The sequence below is a fragment of the Oncorhynchus kisutch genome, linkage group LG18, assembly GCF_002021735.2.
Source record: "Oncorhynchus kisutch isolate 150728-3 linkage group LG18, Okis_V2, whole genome shotgun sequence".
In the NCBI taxonomy this organism is placed as follows: Eukaryota; Metazoa; Chordata; class Actinopteri; order Salmoniformes; family Salmonidae; genus Oncorhynchus; species Oncorhynchus kisutch.
In genome coordinates this window covers 60158122-60182497 of record NC_034191.2, presented here as the reverse complement: position 1 = coordinate 60182497, position 24376 = coordinate 60158122, and the positions used below count along the sequence as shown (strand labels likewise).

Here is a 24376-nt window from a genome sequence, read left to right as displayed (position 1 = left end):
CTTCAGGCCCAAACTAAGCCGAGATCAGCACTCCAACTGTGAGATGCCTGATATAGATGGCCCCGGGGCTTCATCCAAACATCTCATGGAAGTCATTAGAGGGAGCAGAATCCAGAAGACCTTGAAGGGCACTTCACCCTATTCCAACACACTGCACTCGTCCCCTTCCTCACGGCACTTTATTAATCCTCTGCAAAACGCCTCAGTCCTTTACTCACCTTTTATCTCCTGTCCTCTCCTTCACACCACTGCTCTCCTGTACCCGTCTGGCTGGCATAGGGGGACGGACGGTATGCGTCTGCCTTGCATTAGCTCCAGCTCAGCAGAGTGGCACAGAGACTACCAGCAGGCAGGCAAGATAAAAACCTTTCCCTGATCCCCTCCAAGCCTCCGTCTGGAGACACAGAGCAGCCCAACCAGAGGAGGATAGGAGACTAGGGGAGGATGTGGGAAGCGAAGTACAGGGGAGAGTGGGGATGTTGGCATCAGAACCAATGACACAGCATTACGGAGTGCATCTGGCATGGAAACCAACCAATGTCTGAGATTAACAACCTCTGACCAGCTGAACGAACAACCAAGAGACTCGCAGCATCATTACGCCTCCAGCTGTAACAGCGACATGACAGGGGAACAGATAGTTGGCATAACCTTAAAAAGGTGAACCGGCGTGACATCTAGGGCTGGCACAATTACTGTATAACCGAAGGCTATGGATGAAGACAGTCATGAAAAGTGAAATAACCGTAAAAATAATAAAAAAACACTTTAAATAAGACGTTTACTTCCCGCTTTGCTCCTATGGGTACACTCGCAATATTCTGTCACGACGTTGGCCTGGGGGTAGGTTTATGACAGTCATAAATACCTCTTCCCCCCTTTCTCCTCTCTACCCTACTGATGTTACATTTGCAAACACCTTGGTTAACAGAGATTCTGGGAACATCAGAAGGTGGGGGGAAATGAACTATATTCTGGTAATCCGGCCGATGGAACATATGCGGTGGTACTTAATGAATATGATGTCAGTTCGGTTGTCATCTGAGACATTCTCATCAATGATCAGATGACAAACTCTACAGTGGAAGGTCTACACAGAGTTATTGGATTCACATGGAATTGATGTTCAATTTAAATGTTTGAATAGGAAATTATTTGTGATGGGATGAAATGTGATTTTAGCTTCTAAAATTTGAGATTTGGGCTTTCATAAGATTGAGCAGAGCCCTATCAGTGGCCCGTCCCTGTGAAGGGACATGGGCTATAAAACTTTTCAAACACGCCCTCCTCTCCCTTCCTATATAAAGCCTTGACGACAATATAACCTCCTGTTCCGAGGATGTGAGGACAACGGTCCGATGTCAGAATGGTTCAGAGAAGTACAGAATGAAGCCAACATCAGCATGAGCTTTGGTTGCGAATGGTAAGAACTTTGAACTCTTATTCACGACAGAAGTGATACCTCCTAGCTGTTGAGTTAGCACCAGCAGCTGCAAACGCAGGTTAGGAAGGAACAGACAGAGTATCCCGTCTACCGCACAACGACGTTACTACAACGTATAATTGACACCAGACATTCTTCAAAGGACAAAGGACTCTGTTGGGCAACACGGCCTTCCATCTACCACCAACCTACCGAAGCGCAGCTCAGAGAAAATATTTATTGCATTTTCCAAATGGGCGGTAATTTAGAATGCATAAGATACTGTATTTACGATAGCACAGCATCGCCCTTTGTTCCTCAGTCTTCCCGCTCTTTCACTCAAACCCAGCCCCTTTTCTTTTGTGTAACAAGCCATCATATCTGTTCCGCCCGCTTGGGACGTAATTTGTAATCAAGTTATGATTAATTATATATATAATTCTGTGTGATTAGTTATGCATTTAGTAAATAAAAACTCAATTTTGTATTACTGATTCAACTTGTTAGCCAGGGTTCGTGCAGATAGCCAAGAAATTACAACTTTCAGATGACTGAATTAAGGTGACAATTAATATTGACGAAAAATATTACTAGGTCTTTAAGAGTTTATTTGGAAGATAACAGCTCTATAAGTATTCTTTCATGGTGCACCGACTAGTTAATTACATTTACATGATTAGCTCAATCAGGTAATATTAATTACAGATAAATTATTTTATAGAATAGAATGTCATATCACTTAATCTGGCATAGCCAAAGACACGACAATGCATTATATTCCTATGGCAGCACATGCAGTCAGAAGTGGAGGAGAAAATGTGCGTCAAATATTGCTTTCAAAAACAGTTATTAAGGTGACCGCGGCCATTTGGCTGGCCAATTATGGTCAGCAAAAATGTCATGACCCTTACAGTGATGTCGTGCCTCAAAGACATCAGCGCTCAGTCGGTCTGGCGCTGAATGAACAGGCTGCATTAAAAAAAACTTTAAAAAGCATCATAGCTGTCCATCCTAAATGTGCAGATTGCAAAGGAAATTTCATTTTTTCCTCTGTGGATAAAAAGAGTGATGTTCTGCTTAATCTGACAGCACAGCAGAGACCTATAGCAATATCTCCTCACGAGTACCCTGGCCTCTCAGACTAGGAGTAGAGAGAGACAGAATAGGAGTAGAGAGACATAGGACTGGGGCAGAGCAGAGACCAACAGTAAGCTGCCATCGGTCTCTAATTCAGAAGGCTGACTAATGAAAAAGGGATACTGCCAGCCAGACAGACAGGCCAGGGAGCAGTTTATAATCCCCTCAGCCCTGGAAGTCTCTGGGGTTGGAGGGCAAGAGCACAGGTAATCTCATTCCCAGGCACTTCTCTGCCCCAAATGCACAGAGTCTGGTGGACTAACGCAAAGAACTTGGCCTTAGTTAGCCAATACAGAAAGACCGGGAGAAACTCCTGGGACATAGGCATTGGCTTGACCGTGAGGTCAGCAAGAATTAAATGACACATTTTTACTCAGAAATTAACTGATGTTTGATTTATTTGTTATAATTATTCATTAAGAAGTTTGCCATGGTGGGAACTTTTGTGTTAGCAAAATTAATTATGCAAGAACGGCACTGGAAGCGCCTTTATTGGCATGTGCCAAGACCAGAATGGGCATATTTACTCTATAAAAAGTTAAAACCCATTTTTGAAAAAAAGATTTAAAAAAAAAAAAAAAAGTTTAAACCCATTGAATTTATCTTTGTATTCGGTACATGGCAATTTAACCGTAATTTTTTAAAATAAACACTAATAGGGCAGGTACACTTGCCAGGGACCTCACCATTTTACCACGCTACTTACGAGCCGATACCATATGTATTGCAATTTGATACTGTGATTTTATTGCGATTTGATGTTTCAAACATATTGCTCACCGTAAGTCTACTGCAGAGGGGCGAGAGCAATGAGAAAACGAGTTTTGATCAGTCATGCAAATAAGTCCTGAAATCTAATTGGCCCCCTATATAAAAAGCTGAAGAACAAGCTATGAAGAGAATATACAAAAGTTTTGGTGCAGGTACAGCCAACAGGCAAAAAAATTACATTGCGATATTTACAAAAGTGATACGATATAGTTGGTAATAATATCCCGATATTTAACTTTTGATCCCCCCCCCCCCCCCACATCACTATGTCATCACACACCCTTTCAGCCGCAATAAGTCCGTTTGATGGAAACATCTCTGCAGATTTGAGAATTTTCACATTAAAATCTGTCACGAATTGGCTGGAAACCATATTGCTAGTGATGAAAAAAACATCAGCGTACCGGAATAAAGTTCCTCGTTAGTCATCGCATCCCTAAGTCTGTCGACCACTACCATTTATGTTATGTGCGTCTGTCCACAAGAAATTTGCACGCTATCAATGTTTGAGGGTGACAGTCAGTGGCTTGATTATTCCCTTCTTCCTCTTTCTAGTCTACATATCATATTTCAAAGATGGAGACAAACTGGACCTTTGTGCTGGCATTGTAAAGCAGATGGAGCTAATTTGGACAGAACAGGACACTCATGCAGATAAAATGCAGTATGCCAACACATTTCCCGGGCCTTCCTTTCACACCGCCTGATAGTGGTCCTGGATGGCAGGGAGCTCAGCCCCAGTGATGTAATGGGCTGTCTGGACCACCCTCTTTAGCGCCATGCGATCAAAGGAGGTGCAGGTGCCATACCAAGCAATGATGCAGCGAGTTAAGATGCTCAATGGTGCAGCTGTCATCTGCTAACTTGGTGTTGGAGTCATGCGTAGCCACACAGTCATGGGTGAACAGGGAGTACAGGAGGGGACTAAGTACACAGCCCTGTGGGGCCCCCGTGTTGAGGGTCAGCATCGCTGTGCTGATATAACCTACCCTCACCACCTGGGGTCGACACGTTAGGAAGTCTAGGATCCAGTTGCAGACGGAGGTGTTCAGTCCCAGGGTCCTAAGTTTAGTGATGAGTTTGAAGGGGACTATGGTGTTGAACGCTGGTCTGTAGTCAATTAACAGCATTCTCACATAGGTATTCCTCTTATCTAGGTGGATGAGGGCAGTGTGGAGTGCAATTGAGATTGCCTCATCTATGGGGTAGTATGCAAATTAGAGTGGGTCTAGAGTGTCTGGGATGATGGATGTGTGCCATAAGCAGCCTTTCAAAGCACATCATGCTTACAGGTGAGTGCTACAGGGCAGTAGTCATTTAGGTATGTAGCCTTAGAGTTCCTGGGAACAGGACTGATTGGTGGTCAGCTTGGGACATATGGGATTACAGACCGGGACAAGGAGCGGTTGAAAATTACTGTGAACATGCCTGTTGTCCAGTGCATGCTCTAGGAACATGCCCTGGAATACCGTCCGGCCCAGCGACCTTGCAATTGTTGACCTGATTAAAAAAAAGCTTACTTCGGCCTCTGAGAGATCAGCCAGTCGTCTTGTTAGTGGGAGCGCTCACGCACGGCGATGTTCTTGTCGAGGTGTGCATAAAATGCATCGAGTTAGTCTGGTAGAAGCATTGTTGGGCAGATCAAGGCTGGGTCTTCCTTAGTAATCCGTAATGGCCCTGCCACATGCGGCGGGGCCTGTGTGATAGGATTCCACCTTGTTCTAGGGCCCTATGATTTCCGCTATGCAGAAAATATAGACAATCACAGAATTTGGTCATAAAAATGGAATCAACTAAAATGTGGAATATGCAGCTTTTTCCATGATTTGGCTGAAATAGATACAAAAGAAATGGCCTAATTGTAGTAACCTAAATGATTTCATAAATTGTAAAAATTACAGATGAGTAGGCCTAAAGAAATAGTGTTTTGAGGGGAGTGGGTCACTTACGTCACCCAACAACTTGGCATTTACTTTGAGAAACATGTCAACCAAGTCGTCAAAAAATATATATATATATTAATTAGACCCTAAATTCAGAGCATAGCAATACCCAAAGGACTAGGAGTCATCAGGCGATAAGCTGTTTTGCAAATTCAGTCAACATACTATTGATTAGCCAGAGCATGCCTCTTCAAAACAACCATTACTAGTGCAAGCGCATCAGCAGATTCAGGACATTGTGGCTGTGTGCGCAGAGTCCGACATCCCCTTAGAAAAGCTAAGAAAGCTATGAACGTTTCTAGTGAAACATTGCAAACAGGGAGGAACGTTGCCCGAAAATGAGAGCAGCCTCTCTCAAATTCACCTGCCCCGTGTGTTCGACCAACATGACTGCCGTTCTACAGAAGATCCGTTGGAAGAAGTTTGCGGTGGTTGTTGACGAGACAGATGTAAGGGATTGCAGCATTAATCATTGGTGAGTTAACAGCCTAATAATATACCATTGCAATAGCCTACATTTACATTCCGCAGTGTGAATTGTCCGCACGCAAATTGTGATATTCCAAACGATGAGCTATCATATAGCGATGCATAATGTCAGCAGCTTTCTCTCCATCTAGCTAACTATCTCTATATTGTTTTTACACTTGTATTTTGTCACAATATTATTTTAGGTTAAAACATTTCCTCAACTTTCATTGCAGGTATTGAAAACCCGTACTTTCTGGTGGATGTCATTTTCACAGAGATGCAACTACTCAACAACTTCCCAAGTTATACTAGCCTCGCTCCACAGCAACAAACTGAACAGTGCCTGGGCAATGGTCACAGATAATGCCCCGTACTGCCTGAAGACATACAAGGAGGTTCTGAAAGGAGTGATAGACAACAGTGTCCATGTAACCCATCTCTGCCATGTCATCAATCTGGTGGGTGAGACCTGGCATTACTACAAACACTTCTCTGAAGTTGCATCACTTGTAACATGGATGAGATCTGTCTTCGTCAAGAAGCCTGCCAGAAAGAGATGGGGGTGCTTCCTCATTATGAAGGAGTTCGTGCAGGCCAAGGCACCTCCTGAAGCAGTGAGCCCCCGATGGAATAGCTGGTTTGAGGCAGTGAAGTACCATGCAGAGCATGTTCATTAGCACAGAGTTTTTGTTGGCAGAAAAGTCACCATCCCAAGCAGTCACAAACATCCTCAGCCAGCTGGAAACAGAGAAGGTGCAGGCCATCACTGTTAGGGTAACAATCTCGGAGGGCTGCGCCAAAACTGATAACAGCTCTGTCAATCCTGAAAGGAACCCGCCGTCCCACAGCAGTGTCTGCATACAATGTCATGGAAGATCTGGGCTCTTACCTAGTGAACGGAACGGCAAAAACATGTGGGTATAGTGCAGAGACAGATGAGCTATTGAGAAAGATGGCGATTGGAGAGAGAAGGGAGGTGCTTGACCATCTCCATGATGCATTCCACTTGGACTTCAAAATTGTCAAAGCACTGGGACACACATCCAGCCAGAGGTCTACAGGCTGGCTAGGGTGTTCGATCCCAGGCAGGCTCCAGCCATGGAAAAGCAGATTGAAGCCTACACACACACACACACACACACACACACCTGAAACCCATCAGAGCTCAGTGAAGAAAGGATTGCCTACCAGAACTGTGTCCAGGAAGCCCTCAACTGCTTTGGAGCTTGCGGATTACTGGAGGGGCCTGAGTGCGAGATCCCCAAGAGTTGCAGAAGTGGCAGTGCCCAACATCTACTTCCCAGTCGACTGAGAGGAGTTTCAGCAAATACAACTCTACTCACAGACAAGCGAGAGGTACTCACCGAGCTCAACAGAGGCTGACAATCATGTACTTCAAATGGAGAGGTCTGTGATAGATGAAAAACCTACAATGGACAGACATAGGAGCTCATAGGGTAGTTCCATAGGTTGCCTATTGCATGAATCTTTATTCATGATAAACTTATGTGAAACACTTCATTTCACAAAAAAAACAACGAATGCAAAGTTGTTACACGAGAATAACTTTTTCCGATTGCATTGTTGCCTATATTATTGCCCAACTTATTATTTATAATGAAATACTTTGTAGAACTGTATTGAAGCACTTGCCTTGGTAAAAAAAAAAGTGCAATGTGTTGCATCATTAATGTTTCTTATTAAATTGTTTTATTCATTCACATTATTATACACTTTATGATGATAAAATTAGCTTAAATCATAAAACAAAGTTCATAAAAATAAATCTAAAAAAGGGAATTTGGGAAGAAAAGAAAATGGATTTCATAGGGCCCTATATTGTTATTTTTCTTGTTAAATGGCTCTGCGGAGGTCGTAGCAGGACTTCTTGTACTTGTTCCTTTCCTCAGCCTTGGCCTCAGGTTTGGCTGTTGTGTGCAGTAGCCATGTCCTTTCGCTTAACACCAACCTCTGTTAATCCAGGGCTTTTGATTGGGGAAACAGCAAACCGTCACTGTGACGGAGGTGGTTAGCTCGTCGATGCTATCAGCGGAGAATGGGACATGTTCCAGTCAGCATTAGCAAAGCAGTCCTGTAGCATAATTTCTGATGACCATTTCTCAACAGAGCAAGTCACGAGTAATTCCTGTTTGAGCTTTTGCTTGTATACAGGAAGCAGGAGTATGGAGTCATGATCTATTTGCCGAATGGGGGACGAGGGTGGGCCTTGTATGCTTGCTTCTGGGTAGAGTAACAACGGTCTAGGACTTTATCGCCCTTAGTGGCGAGGGAGACGTGTAGATGGAAGTTGGGTATCACGTGTCTTAAAGGAGGCGGAATTTAAAATCGCCCGCAATATGAAAAGCAGCTTCTGGGTGCAAAGTTTCCTCCTAGTTTATAGCCTCGTACAGTTAGTTACTTTTTTTTGTCCTTAGGTGACAGGGAAACAGAGGGAAAACTAAGGACAGACAGAGAGGGAGGATGAAGTGTGTGTTTAGTCATTTAGGCTGGTTGACAAAGCCTGCCTAAGGGCCAGTCAGTCAGGCAAGTGTCATCATTGGTTGTGACAGAGAGACTGAGGCATCTAATCGTACAGTGTTTCAGAGCAGTTGCAACACCAAGACATTTCTCTATTAGAATTCTGAGATACCGTTTTGATTTCTTGGAAGCCATCAAAGATGTGCAACACTGTCTAGAAGCAACAATGTCTCACTTATGGGATTAATAACTCAAATATGACTGAATCAAAGTATTATTATATGTTCAGAGTCGCGTCATCGCTTGTAAAGCTGCTAGTTAAACGTGAAGGCTGAGGAACACTGCTCTCCCAGTCAGTTTGCTGAGAGCTGGCCTCTGCGCAGGCACACCATTGGGGACGTCAACAGCCCATGCAGCAAGCGTCACTGAATTGGATATCATTATAACTAATGGCTCTCTGACTCAGGAATGGATCAGACTCACTAGATCAGAGAGAGTGGGGGGGGGTATTGATATGTGTGTGATATTTGGTATTCTTTGTGCATGTGAGTAGCTTTCCAGTGCTACCATATAGGCACAGTAAAAGGAAGACCATGTGCTCAATACTCTTGTAGTGTTGCACGGTATACCAAAAATGTAGTACTTTGCCAATACTAGAACTTTCTGTACTTCTGTCAAATGTATCACACGTCGTCGACAGAGAGAATGAAGTCTAGCAGCGCAGCCGATGTCTCCTTTATAGTTCGAGAGCACCGTGCCTGCTCCACTTGCTCACTGCTAGCTCCAGTCTAGCCTGTCCTGAGGAACCACTACACACCCACTGGGAGTCTGGTTGTGTCACCACTTACGCTGCACAGAAGTTAACACACTCGAATAAAGCAACACGGCATGTAGAAATGTTGATTTATTTACTGTTCGCAACCATGTCCATTAGACGACCCTGGTAGCTTCCAACTTTGTAGGCCAACTTTCCTTGCTAGCGTACAGCTGAACCTAACATTAATTAACTACCCTAGTAGTTGTTAGTGATATTCAAACCAAAACATTGCTGATTTCAAAATAGTCAACAAAACTTTATTAATTCACTTCCTCTCCCCATCAATATCATCTTTGCTGGAGCTGACTGTGAATGAGGTCATGGGTCTTAAAGAGACAGCGCACACTTTTATAAAAAGACGTGGTTGCTTCTTCCACGCAAATGTTGATCAGGACAATAAGTCCCAAATGGAAGACTGATTGTTTATCATCTGTAGCCCCATGAAATCAGCCAAAACAAGCTCAGTAACTCAATGAATGTGCACACTCCTATTGAATAGGCAGTCACCTGTACTTGATTTACCCAGTTTATCAATAGACTACAGATTTACCATTCAAATAAAATGACCGTTATGTAGGTAGTCAGTTTACCAAAGTCAAATGAGTTGTATAATTGATTAATTAATGCATACATCCAAAAATCAAACATTTCAATAATAAATGATATTGAACTTAAGAGAGTCATCTGGATCAAGTTCCAGTCTGTGACTTTGGCTAATACGCCTTTTTTTTGCAGTTGTATTGTTTTTGAATCGAAGTCAAAATTCTGCTATCGTGACAACACTATCCTTGGTGTAAACAAGTAAAAAGCATGGTTGGATTTGGAACCCAAATTCTAATAATCACAGGAAAAGTATGTGCTGACATGCATTTTATATTTAGACAGACATGTCCAAATCTCTGTACAGCTGCTTGGGAAAACAACACATGGACAAACTGCACACATACAGTGAGTGAGTAATAACATATCCACTATAAATTCTATAGCTGCCATTTAAAATGGAACTGAGTGTTTTGGCAACATTAAATGTTTTTTTTAAAAGTGTTCATATACAGCCTCAGGAAGAACGGCGCATGTTTTTAATTTTTTTAAATAAATTTTCTGACAAGCGAGCACTTAGTCATTTTCAAGTTTTCATATTTTAATTCTATAGCAATATAGATTGGGAAAGCCGCCGTGCGTTTGGACAACTAATAGATACTTCAGGAAATAAACTTGTCCAGGACCAGACTCTACACAAACTGGTGTTTGTAGGCTCCAGTAGGCCTTCATGCAAATAAGCCATTTGCCACACAGGCCTGCCATCCTTCATTTTGAACTGGACTGTGATTTACAGGAAGTAACATCGTGACTTTTGATCATTAGAAAACATTCACCAAAATGCCACAAAACACACCTGAATGGATTTCTGCAAATATGTAAATCCCAAGGGAGTCCTTTTACATTTGGGAACTTTGCAATCCCATTGACCAAACAACTATGAATAGGTAGGCTCCCTCCCTCTGTTGCCTATGCACATCAACAACTAATGTTAGCCTGAGCAAAATTACCTCGACTCTAACAAGGGAACAGTAGATAAACCCTCTCAAACTTTTAGCTTGCTTAAATTTGCACTGATAAATGGGGAATAGTAGCCTGCTCGCCCTTCTGCAGCTTGCCTTCTTGTCCCAACCCACGTTTTGACAACTGAATGGGAACATATCTGCCCATTTGACTGATGCCAAATAGAATATCTCTTAGTTGTCAATTTATAAGTGTGGATAACAGTTGCTCAAGTTAAGCATTGCTAGCTAACAAAGTGATTCACATTTCTTGCTAGCTAACCAAATGACACCTGTATCTCAAGCTGTAGCCACCGAAAAAATTATATGGGTGGAAAAGTCAGCAACTCATCCAATGACATGAAATCCTCCCAGCAGCTAGCTAGCGGTTGTTAGGCATTTTTATCTCACTAAATAAGTAGCTACATGAATAGACATGACTGATAAGTTATCCTAACATGGCTAATTTGTGATCATTGCCGCTGCTAGTTTAATTATATTGACATTCCCAGCCGTAGTTACATTAATCTTCTTTCTTCTTCTGAAACAGTGCATCCTGAATGACTGTCGGCAGCAAACAATGTACGCGGCCAGCTGTGATTTACAACCTGATAGCAATATTTGTTAGACTAACAAGAAATGTGTTGGGTGAATTATATTAATCATCCATTGAACAGCAGCCATCTATTCTGCCAACAATGCCTTACTCTACAACATGGAATTTTCAGTAGAATATAACCTATTTTTAAAGCCAACTTTGTAAGAGGTTATGTAGCAAACTCAGAATGTCATACTTTGTACTGATATTATAAATTGTCATATCTGTAAAGTATACCATATACCTTTGACTATTCTAATTGGCACTTTAGTATTACCAGCCTAATCTCAGGACTTGATAGGCTTGAAGTCAAACAGCGCTGTGCGAATCAAGCATCGCTAAGAGCTGCTGGCAAACGCAGTAAAATTTAAATGAATGCCTGCTGCTGCCTACTACCGCTCAGTCAGAAACTGCTCTATCAAATCAGACTTAATTATAATAAACACAGAAATACGAGCTTTTGGTCATTAATATGGTCAAATCCAGAACCTATAATTTCGAAAATAAAACATTTATTCTTTCAGTGGAGTAAGGAACCATTTCGTATTTTATAGAACAGGTGGCAACCCTAAATCTTGCTTTACATTGCACAACCGTCAATGTTATGTCATAATTATGTAATATTCTGGCAAATGAATTACAATGTTTGTTAGGAATAAATGGCCTTTCAACAGTTCGCAACGAGCCAGGCGGCCAAAACTGCTGCATATACCCAGACTCTGCGTGCAATAAAACGCAAGTGAAGTGACAATTTTCCTAGTTAATATTACCTGCTAACATTAATCTTATAACTAAATATGCAGGTTTTTCTTATTTTTAAATTGATTTTAAAAACGACATTGATGTTTTATGGTTAGGTACAGTCGTGCAACGGTTGTGCTTTTTTTCACGAATGCGCTTTGGTTAAAACATCACCCATTTGTCAAAGTAGGCTGTGATTCAATAATAAATTAACAGGCAACCAGCTTCACCTGAAATGCTTTTCCAGTAGTCTTGAAGGAGTTCCCACATATGCTAAGCACTTGTTGGCTGCTTTTTCCTTCACTCTGTGGCCCAACTCATCCCAAACCATCAATTGGGTTGAGGTCGAGTGATTGTGGAGGCCAGGGCATCTGATGCAGCACTCCATCACTCTCCTTCGTCAAATAGCCCTTACACAGCCTGAAGGTATGCTGGGTCATTGCCTTGTTGAAAAACAAATGAGTCCCACCAAGCGCAAATCATATGGGATGGCATATCACAGCAGAATGCTGTGGTAGCCATGCTGATTAAGTGTGCCTTGAATTCTAAATAAATCACCAAGTGTCAACAGCACACCTCCTCCTCCATGCTTCACGGTGGGAACCACACATGTGGAGATCATCCGTTCACCTACTCTACGTCTCACAAAGACAAGGTGGTTGGAATTTGGACTCATCAGACAAAAGGACAGATTTCCACTGGTCTAATGTCCATTGCTCATGGTTCTTGGCCCAAGCAAGCCTTCTTATTATTGGTGTCCTTTAGAAGTGGTTTCTTTTCAGCAATTCGAACATGAAGGCCTGAATCACACAGCCTCCTCTGAACAGTTGATGTTGAGACGTTTCAGAGTTCAAGTAAGACACATTTATTCGGGATGCAATTTCTGAGGCTGGTAACTCTAATGAACTTATCCTCTGCAGCAGAGGTAACTCTGGTACTTCCTTTCCTGTGGCGGTCATCAAGAGATCCAGTTTCATTATAGCGCTTGATGGTTTTTGCGACTGCACAAAGTTCAAGAAATTTTCCGGATTGATTGACCTTCATGTCTTAAATGATGGACTGTTGTTTCTCTTTGCTTATTTGAGCTGTTCTTGCCATAATATGGAATTGGTCTTTTACCAAATAGGGCAACCTTCTGTATACCACCACTACCTTGTCACAACACAACTGATTGGCTCAAACACATTAAAGATATACCACAAATTAACAAGGCATACCTGTTAATTGAAATGCATTCCAGGTGACTACCTCATGAAGCTGGTTGAGAGAATGCCAAGAGTGTGCAAAGCTGTCATCAAGGCAAAGGGTGGCAAATTTGAATAATGTCAAACATATTTTGATTTGTGTAACACTTTTTTTGGTTTCTACATGGTTATTCAAAAGTTGTCTTCACTATTATTCTACAATGGTAGAAAAGAGTAAAAAGAAAAGAAGAACCCTGGTATGACTGGTACTGTTTATATTTAATTTTTTGTTTATGAGTTTTCGTTGTTGGACATAAGGCTGTAAAAACAACAGGAAATCAGTTTCAAGTTAATTTAGGAAATCTGGTCAAGTATTCCAATTAGGTGGCCCCCGTCCATCTACTCAAGAAAAAAGAAAAAAATTGGCCCGACGCTGAATATAGATATCTGATCTAGGCCTAGTAGCCACGCTCCATGAAGGCCTAAACTTCAGCCAACACTAAGGCATTGAAATCTTATTCATATTTAAAGTGAGTGATTGACCTACAAGGAGCGGCAGACTTTATGCATTAGAGGCGTCTTCATTTCAAATAGACAGATTAGGCTAGTTAGACGCCTGCAACCACACCAGCACAAAACACTGACTTCAATCTAAAACAATTAACCGTTTTACCAAAATTTCCACTGATAGCATTCAGCTTATGCAAATATATATATATTTAAACACAGGAATGATTGACAAACTGAGGTTACAACACCCACCCAGACATATCTACCAAAAACAGGGGCATTGCCTTTTTACAGTTGCAACATTTATTTACCTTGGCATGAGCCACTAGCCTCACAGTTGGGTGCAAGAGACAACAACTCAAGAATTCCCACACATAGCGGTTTCCTTGTGAAAGGTCAACAACAGAGGGGGAAACAGAGGCAAAATAAGCATTATGGACAGAGCCTGCCAAAGGAGCTGCTCAAGCGACAGCATCATGTAACTAATGCCTTCACACTGTGACAGCCAAAGCATACAATACTACTGTCAATGGGAGGATGCTACCCGCAGGCCTGCAATCACAAAAGCCCAACATGTGTGGAAGAGCACTTTGAAACAAATAAAGGCCTTCAGTTTTTTACTATCTCTCCCAAGTCACAGGCTTGGTCTCCAAATAGCCTAGGCCTCTATAGGGCTACAGAGGACAAATAATTTCATATAGGTTCGTCATCAAATCCTCACACAAATTTGAGAGAAGAATGAAGGCAGCCAAATCTATAGGATCTAAAATAAAAAAAAATTGACGTAGCTGAGGGGAGTGTCTGTTATTAGAAAATCGTCATATTTCTCAAAATAGTGTCCAAACAGGTTAGTTAGTCTCTGTAAAGTACCATGGCAATTTCTAGGCCACATTGGCAGACCTACATCATCACGGACACTAGCAAGAGTTAAATGTAACGTTATCTAGCTATAACATTACATCAATAGTTCAATTCGTGTGGCAACAAAACAACCGTGGAACTAGCGTTAGCTAGCTTTATTTATTTAACCCTAGATAGAGTTCCCTAGGGCAAGAACCATGAAAAGTTACCCAGAGTACACAAAATACCGACAACATTATTAGCTACAAGTCAGGTGTAACTAGTTTTATGAAATGGTAAAGGTGCTAATTAGCTAACGTTAGTTTATCCCCAACTTATCTAGCTAACGTTTGCTAATCTTTAGTAAAATTGCAAGGACGTTGGCATTAATGACCATGAGAAATATTGGGTGATTCCGTGTATTTTAGCTAACCAGCTAGCTAAGTTAGTTAACTAGATGGCTAGCCAGATGGTTAACTTTAAGTTACATGTCTCGCAATCATTTGGGAGTGTATTAGACCGGGCACACTGATCACAACGGACGAAAACAATCGGGTGGTTAGATACAGCTAAGTTAGCTAGCTAACTACTTAGCTAGGCCATAGCAGCAGTTGGATAGCTAGCTAGTAGCTTGGTTAGGTGTCCGCCATCTTTTGCTGGCATTACTTACTGATGATGATAGCACGGTCCATTACCAGTTAACGTTAGCTAAAGTTAGCTAGCCATTTCAAACACATATATTGTAGCTTGCCAACGTTACCAGCTCGCTAGTAGTAATCAATCACTTGGTATCTAGTTAAACTATTTCATCTGTTATTTCAGTTAATTAGCTAGCTACTATCTAGTTAGCTAAACAAGATCCTATGCTACCTCAAGCAAAGATCTCAAGTCAGTTGAGTTGGAGGAACGTAGCTAGCCTAGCTAATGTTAGATAGCTGAAATACAAGCAGACTCAGCTTGAAGCAGGAATGTAGAATTGTAGAGGACAGACATCCAATGTCTCTAAGTTTGGGTGGTTTACCGTGCCTGTAGCTCCAACCCGGTGTTATAAACTCCCTGTAGCTATGTTCTCTCGATAAACAGCCAGGCATTAACCTCTCAGGCCGAGCGTCCAGCTACGATTGCCGTCTCTCGTCACAAACAGGTTCTCGCATACACCGTAGTAGCCTACTAAACTCAACTCAACGATTTATGAAGGAGTTGTGCGACAATTTGCGTGTGCGAACTGAAGCTCCAACGTCACATACACATATTTTATTTTAATAAAAATGACGTTTTTATCCATAACGACTGATTTCCGCAGCCAACGAATAGCCCACTTATAACAATGTAATGTGTAATAAGGGCTATTCTGTGGCCCTGAAATCAGTCGTTTTGAATAAAAACGTAATTTTATGTGATGTCGGAGCTCCAGTCCGTCCACACTGGTCATCGCTCAACTCCACCTGACATATTTTATTGTTGGACATAAACTGTAAAAAATATATATGTATTTTAGAAATCTGTTCCAAAGTATTCCCACGCATAATATATATATAATATATATATATATATATATATATATATATATATATATATATATATATATATATATATATATATATATATATATATATATATATGATCGTATACAAATGTAAGCAAAGTTTGAAGTGATTATGCTTTAGTCAAATATTATATATTTATGTGCTTCTTGTGTTCAATTTCCAGTCTACAAAGTATTAGAAATTAGGTTCCGGTACCCTGAACATCCGCTCATGAAAAAAAAATCGGGCATTGGCTGAATCTAGTTGATGATTCCTTGCATTATATTGACAAGATAACAGAGTGACCGCTCTAACAATGGAAAATATATGTCCTCAATGAGTGAAGGCAGAAGAGAGCAGATGGGACCGTTCTAGCCAATGAGAGGGGCAGATACCCATAAACAACAGGCACAATACGTTGTTTTACTCAACGTTGACGGAATGCCACCGGAATCTACTTGTCACAGTACATTTGTAACAGCTTGTACATGACTAAACTTATGTTCAATCAAATAAGCCTCAAGTAATTCGACACTTTCTAATAGATATCCATACAAAAAGGGGCTTATCTCACGTAAACAGATTTTGGCCAGAGTAAATCCTCTCGCTTTGCCTCTCCCTCTCTGGTGGCAAGACACCCTGCAGCAAAAACAGACGCAGACGGCGACGTCTGACGCCACCCCAACAATGTCACTACGTCTACGTCAATTAACAGACAGCCCAATTCTGATATTTTTTACCCACTAATTAGTCTTTTGACCAATCACGTCTTTTTTTCATGTCTTTTCACTTATCATCTTTTTCAGATCTCATCTGATTGGTAAAAAGACCAATTCGTGAAAAAAATATCAGATTTGGGCTTCCTGTGGAAACGCAGGCTCGTAGCTAGCCTGGACCGAATACTTTGATGGCTACGAAAATAAATGTAAATTTCAACCAGTGACCATAATACGAATTTGTAAAAATAAAATAATGCTTGCTGGATTATCTCAGTCTGTTGTAGAGATTGCATTGTCATCGTTTTTGGTGCTGTTATGGCTAGATTTGTCCATTGGCTCTCTAAAAGTAATTTTAACACTATTCAAACAAACTTCATATATCACTGAAACACCTGAAAATGAGTTTGTTTGTTCCTGAGACAACAAATAGGTACTATGAGTATATAATCTTATTGTTACAGGCACCAAGATTATTGTTGCCTCCCCTTTGGCTCCTCCAGACAGATATAGGCTATGTTGTGGCTATAGTCTTTGCAAAGTCACTGTGCTTCCTCCCTGTATAAGTCTTATGTCTCTAAGCATTTTTCAGTTTATGGACAGGTGTATGATGGCCACCCCTTTGCCCTTTTGTTGTGTGCAAGTGTGCCACAGCAGAATTAACAAAAACAAGCAGTCAAGAGTCATTGGCTCCCTGCACCCTACCCCCCCAGAGATAAATATTGTTGGGCCATTCAGCCACTGTGTTGCTTATTCAAGAGGCCAAGGCCTCATTCTCCAATCAATTAACAATCAATTATGCTGCTGCTACTCTATGTTGATTATCTATGCATAGTCACTTTACCTCTACCTACATGTGCATATTACCTCAATTACCTCAGCTAACCTGTACCCCTGCACATTGACTCTGTACTTGTATCCCCTGTATATAACCTTGCTACTGTTATTTTATTGTTGCTCTTTAATTATTTGTTATTTTTCTATTTTTTTGTAAATACTTTCTTAACACTTATCTTTATTAACAGCATTTTTGATTAAGGGATTGTAAGTAAGCATTTCACTGTAAGGTGTACCTGTACCACCTGTTGTATTCAGCGCATGTGACAAATAACATTTGATTTGACATTGTACAAGTATTGAAAGCATTTTGAGACAAAGATCTGAGGTTGTATAATGCAATCAGTGAATAACTGACAATAAGACAGCGTGTATACCGTAATTTGAACTGAAACTTAAATAACAATATCATAGTTTTCCTTGAAAGTGTGTGTGTGTGTGTGTGTGTGTGTGTGTGTGTGTGTGTGTGTGTGTGTGCGCCCGGGCCAGCAGAGGACGCCAAAGTCTGTCTTTTAGTGTTGACTCGAGCCATAATGTTTACAATATTTCCCATGAAAGCTGTCTGTGGACTCAACCCGAAAGAGAATTAGAGACAAAGGCAGAGAGAGAGACAAAGGCGGAGAGAGAAAGTAAGAAAGAAGGGATTCAATCACATCTATGAAATAAAGCTCCATTACTTTACAATACACCAATATTCTCATTAATTACTTAAGAATACACAGACTATAGATTTGATTAGTGAAGGAGACCTAAACTCTGTGTAATTATATCCAGATTGAATTCTCCCAGGAACCTCTAAGTTTCTCACAGTTACTTCATCATTCCAATTAGACCTTGATCTAAATTTAGACAGCAGAAACAAAAATACTGTTTCATCCATGCAAAAAAACAAGTTGTTGGGTGTTCCAAAAATGTGCCTTGGTATTCTGCAGTAGATCATTCATGGATGTGTTTCGTAAATTCTTTTGTGATAAGTTAAGCTTGGTTCTAAGAGTTGGATGAAGTCTTGGAAGGGGCTTTGGCTACAGTATGTGGGTGCTGCTGCTCTCTCTGATTCTCACCATTTACAGGTGCAGTGCACATGTGAGTTGTTTATCATGTGAGCACTTTATTAAACCTCCTCGTTGAAAGTAAACAAGTTTCAAGTTTTATTAGTCGTACAGGATACACATGGTATACACCATCCAACAAATGTTTACTTGCAGGTTCCTTCTCAATGCCACAGAAGAGTAATAATAAATAAAAATAAGAATACGAACATAAAGTAAATGGCTCAGTAGAATAGAATAAATCATAGTACAACTAGTCCAATAACCAACTTCTTTGCGAGTAGATGATGTGTGTATGCATATAAACATGGGCCATTGTTAAAATTATTCAGTGATCTTGCTGAGTTGTTTATGTATGAATATAAATCCATGTTTGACTGATGCTGTACACAACAACAAAAATATGCAAAAATGAATTTATGGGACAGCGCAATAAAAAAATTATACCAGACATCATTCAGAATGGGATTCTGATGTAACATGATTTGGTTAAGAGTGTTTTGTAACATACTATAACATGCTTGAGACACATGAGCATAATGCATTATATTTAGTGACAAGCGATTACAAAAAAAAATGTGTTGACCAGTTCTCTGTAATAAAACTAAATGTAAAAAAAACAGTTTTGGGGATCAGCTACAGTCATGGCCAAAAGTTTAGAGAATTACACAAATGTTAATTTTCACAAAGTCTGCTGCCTCAGTTTGTATGATGGCAATTTGCATGTACTCCAGAATGTTATGAAGAGTGATCAGGTGAAATGCATTTACTTGCAAAGTCCCTCTTTGCCATGCAAATGAACTGAATCCCCCCCAAAACATTTCCGCTGCATTTCAGCCCTGCCACAAAAGGACCGGCTGACATCATGTCAGTGATTCTCTCGTTAACACAGGTGTGAGTGTTGACGAGGACAAGGTTGGAGATCGCTCTGTCATGCTGATTGAGTTTGAATAACAGACTGGAAGCTTCAAAAGGAGGGTGGTGCTTGGAATCATTGTTCTTCCTCTGTCAATCATAGTTACCTGCAAGGAAACACGTGCCGTCATCATTGCTTTGCACAAAAAGGGCTTCACAGGCAAGGATATTGCTGCCAGTAAGATTAGATTGCACCTAAATCAACCATTTATCAGAGCGGTTCAATTGTTGTGAAGAAGGCTTCAGAGCACCCAAGAAAGTCCCGCAAGCACCAGGACCATCTCCTAAAGTTGATTCAGCTGCGGGATTGGGGCACCACCAGTACAGAGCTTGCTCAGGATTGGCAGCAGGCAGGTGTGAGTGCATCTGCACGCACAGTGAGGCAAAGACTTTTGGAGGATGGCCTGGTGTCAAGAAGGGCTGCAAGGAAGCCACTTCTCTCCAGGAAAAACATCAGGGACAGACTGATATTCTGCAAAAGGTACAGGGATTGGATTGCTGAGGACTGGGGTAAAGTCATTTTCTCTGATGAATCCCATTTCTGATTGTTTGGGGCATCCGGAAAAAAGCTTGCCTGGAGAAGACAAGGTGAGCGCTACCATCAGTCCTATGTCATGCCAACAGTTAAGCATCCTGAGACCATTCATGTGTGGGGTTTCTTCTCAGCCAAGTGAGTGGGCTCACTCACAATTTTGCCTAAGAACACAGCCATGAATAAAGAATGGTACCAACACATCCTCCGAGAGCATCTTCTCCCAACCAACAGGAACAGTTTGGTGATGAACAATGCCTTTTCCAGCATGATGGAGCAACTTGCCATAAGGCAAAAGTGATAACTAAGTGGCTCGGGGAACAAAACATCAATATTTTGGGTCCATGGCCAGGAAACTCCCCAGATCTTAATCCCATTGAGAACTTGTGGTCAATCCTCAAGAGGCGGGTACACAAACAAAAACTCACAAATTCTGACAAACTCCAAGCATTGATTATGCAAGAATGGTCTGCCATTCAGTCAGGATGTGGCCCAGAAGTTAACTGACAGCATGCCAGGGCTGATTGCAGAGGTCTTGAAAAAGAAGGGTCAACACTGCAAATATTGACTCCTTGAATCAACTTCATGTAATTGTCAATAAAATCCTTTGACACTTATGAAATGCTTGTAAATATACTTCAGTATTCCATAGTAACATCTGACAAAAATATCTAAAGACACTGAAGCAGCAAATTTGGTGGAAATTAATGTGTCATTCTCAAAACGTTTGGCCACGACTGTACAATCACAGAATGATTGAAAATAAGTCTACTTGTAAAAAAATTGTTCAACCTCTCTGTCACGGTCTTCATCTGAAGAGGAGAGGCGAGAAGGATCAGAGGACCAAAATGCAGAGTGGTATGTGTTCATAGTGAGTTTTAATAAAGAAAACACTGAAACACTATACAAAAACAATAAACCAATGATGACCGTGAAGCTACAAATGAGACCTGTGCTGACACAAGCCACTAACAGACAATCACCCACAAACAAACAGTGCAACCCAGGCTACATAAGTATGATTCTCAATCAGAGACAACTAATGACACCTGCCTCTGATTGAGAACCATACTAGGCCAAAACATAGAAATACCCAAATCATAGAAAAACAAACAGACTGCCCACCCCAACTCACACCCTGACCATACTAAATAATGACAAAACAAAGGAAATAAAAGGTCAGAACGTGACACTCGCCTTCAATTATTTCTTGCCATGTACCTGTGTAGCTAACTGCTGGAACTAGCCTACACACTGCTTTATATTATATAATATATTCCTTTCTTTTTCAGCATCAGACCTGCCAAATTCACTTGAAACATAGTTTTTGTGTTTACTAGGCAAAATTACACCCTATGTTAACATATAACTCCTGAGTGATCTGTTCTTGCAATATGTAGTCTACGACATTTCAGATATGATCATTTATCACAAAATAGTTTAGATGTAGTGAGTGAGGGGGGGTGAGAAATAGCTTCTGAAGAAGCCCTGGTGAGCTTCCACTCACTGGCACCACACGTAAGGCTCCCTTGGCCAACAGAGACTGTGTCTCATCTCTGAGGACTCGGGCTGCTTCCCCCTGTGCAGTGGATTGAACTATTCCCATTAAAAACAGTGGGACCCCAAATATTATAGTATGTGTCCCTGGCCTACGATACATAGGACCAACGGGGAGACTACACCTCTGCTCCCTGTGAGGAGCAAGGGATCCTACCTGTTCCCTGGGGGGAATTGAGTTGTTTGTTGGCATGCACAGAATATATACAGTGGCAAGAAAAAGTATGTGAACCCTTTGGAAATACCTGGATTTCTGCATAGATTGGTCATAAAATTCTATCTGAACTTCATCTAGGTCACAACAATAGACAAACACAGTCTGCTTAAACTGACAACACACAAACAATGATATGTTTTCTTGTATTTATTGAACACACCGTGTAAACATTCACAGTGCAGGGTGGAAACAGAATGTGTATTTAATAACTGGTTGACCCTGGTTGACCCTCCTTTGGCAGCAATAACCTCAACCTTTTCTGTAGTTGTGGATCAAACCTGCACAACGGTCAGGAGGAATTTTGGACTATTCCTCTTCACAAAACCTTTTCAGTTCAGCAATATTCTTGGGACGTCTGGTGTGAACTGTTCTCTTGAGGTCATGCCACAGCATCTCAATCGGGTTGAGGTCAGGACTCTGACTGGGCCACTCCAGAAGCCATATTTTCTTCTGTTGATGCAATTCTGTTGATATTATACTTCCGTGTTTTTGGTCGCTGTCCTGTTGCATCACCCAACTTCCGTTGAGCTTCAATTGGTAGACAGATAGCCTATCATTCTTCTGCAAAATGTCTTTATAAACTTGGGAATACATTTTTCCCTCAATGATAGCAAACTGTCCAGGCCCTGATGCAGCAAAGCAACGCCAAACCATGATGCTCCCTCCACCATACTTTACAGTTGGGATGAGGTTTTGATGTTGGTGTGCTGTGCCTTTTTTCTCTCCACACATAGTGTTGTGTTCCTTCCAAACAACTCAACTATAGTTTCATCTGTCCACAGAATACTTTGCCAGTAGCTCTGTAGAACATCCAGGTGCACTTTCCCAAACTTCAGACGTGCAGCAATGTTCTTTTGACAGCAGTGGCTTCTTCCGTGGTGTGCTCCCATGAACACCATTCTGGTTTAGTGTTTTACGTATCGTAGACTAGTCAACAGAGATGTTAGCATGTTATAGAAATTTCTGTAAGTCTTTAGCTGACACTCTAAGATTCTTCTTAACTTCATTGAGCATTCTGCGCTGTGCTCTTGCAGTCATATTTGCAGGACGGCCATGCCTAGGGAGAGTAGCAACATTACTGAACTTTCTCTATTTATAGACAATTTGTCTTACCGTGGAATGATGAACATCAAGGCTTTTAGAGATACTTATGTAACCCTTTCCAGCTTAATGCAACCTCTAGTGACTCCCCATCCCGCATGCGGGAGCGTAATCATCGCCTGACACTAATTAGCATAACGCAAAGGACATAAATATTCCTAGAAAATATTCCTATTCATGGAAATCACAAATTAAATATATTGAGACACAGCTTAGCCTTTTGTTAATCACCCTGTCATCTCAGATTTTCAAAATATGCTTTACAGCCAAAGCTAGACAAGCATTTGTGTAAGTTTATCGATAGCCTAGCATAGCATTTTGTCAAGCTAGCAGCAGGTAACTTGGTTACGGAAATCAGAAATGCAATCAAATTAAATTGTTTACCTTTGATGAGCTTCGGATGTTTTCACTCACGAGACTCCCAGTTAGATAGCAAATGTTCCTTTTTTCCAAAAGGATTATTTTTGTTGGCGAAATAGCTCAGTTTGTTCTTCACGTTTGGCTGAGAAATCGCCCGGAAATTGCAGTCACAAAAACGGCAAAAAATATTCAAAATTAGCTCCATAATATCGACAAAAACATAGCAAACGTTGTTTATAATCAATCCTCAAGGTGTTTTTCAAATATCTATTCGATAATATATCCATCGGGACAATTAGTTTTTTCAGTAGGACCGATTGGAGTAATGGCTACCTCAGTATTTTACGCGAGAGTCACTATGGGAGCCATCAGGTGACCACTTGTGCAATGTAGCCGCTTACGGGTATTCTTCAACATAAATGCGTAAAACTACGTCACAATGCTGTAGACACCTTCGGGAATACGGAGAAAGAGTAATGTGGTTGATAGCCCATTCACTGCTCAATAGGGACGCATTGGAACGCAGTGCTTTCAAAACATGAGGCACTTCCGGATTGGATTTTTCTCAGGCTTTCGCCTGCAACATCAGTTCTGTTATACTCACAGACAATATTTTTACAGTTTTGGAAACTTTAGAGTGTTTTCTATCCTAAGCTGTCAATTATATGCATATTCTAAGAGATCTCAGAAGACCTAAGACCTAAGATGAAGAATTGTTGACTTGCATTAAACCTGTTGTGACTAGGGGGTGAGTATTTTCATTTTTTACCTGGCACCATCCCTATGGTGAATCATGGTGGTGGTAGCATCATAATGTGGGGATGTTTTTCAGCTGCAGGGACTGGGAGACTAGTCAGGATCAAGGGAAAGATGAACGGAGCAAAATACAGAGAGATCCTTGATGAAAACCTGCTCCAGAGCATTTACGACTGCAGACTGGGGGCGAAGGTTGACCTTCCATCAGAACAACAACCCTAAGCACACAGCCAATACAACACAGGACTGGCTTTGGGACACGTCTCTGAATGTCCTCGAGTGGCCCAGCCAGAGCCCGGAATTAAAACTGATCGAACATCTCTGGATAGACCTGACAATAGCTGTGCAGAAATGCT

At 41.2% G+C, this 24376-nt stretch overlaps 1 protein-coding gene across 2 annotated transcripts in view; it reads right to left on the bottom strand.

The window, feature by feature from the left end:
- wwp1 (WW domain containing E3 ubiquitin protein ligase 1) overlaps positions 1-15684 on the bottom strand; it is a 55543-nt gene extending 39859 nt beyond the window's left edge. The window contains exon 1 of one of the 2 annotated variants that reach the window (XM_020509136.2): positions 15476-15684. The gene's annotated coding sequence lies outside the window, so the exon portion shown is untranslated. Of the gene's footprint in view, positions 1-218; positions 408-15475 lie in introns of those variants that run through there. The other variant, XM_031796402.1, reaches the window with a different exon arrangement.
- Between the last annotated feature and the right edge of the window lie 8692 nt (positions 15685-24376).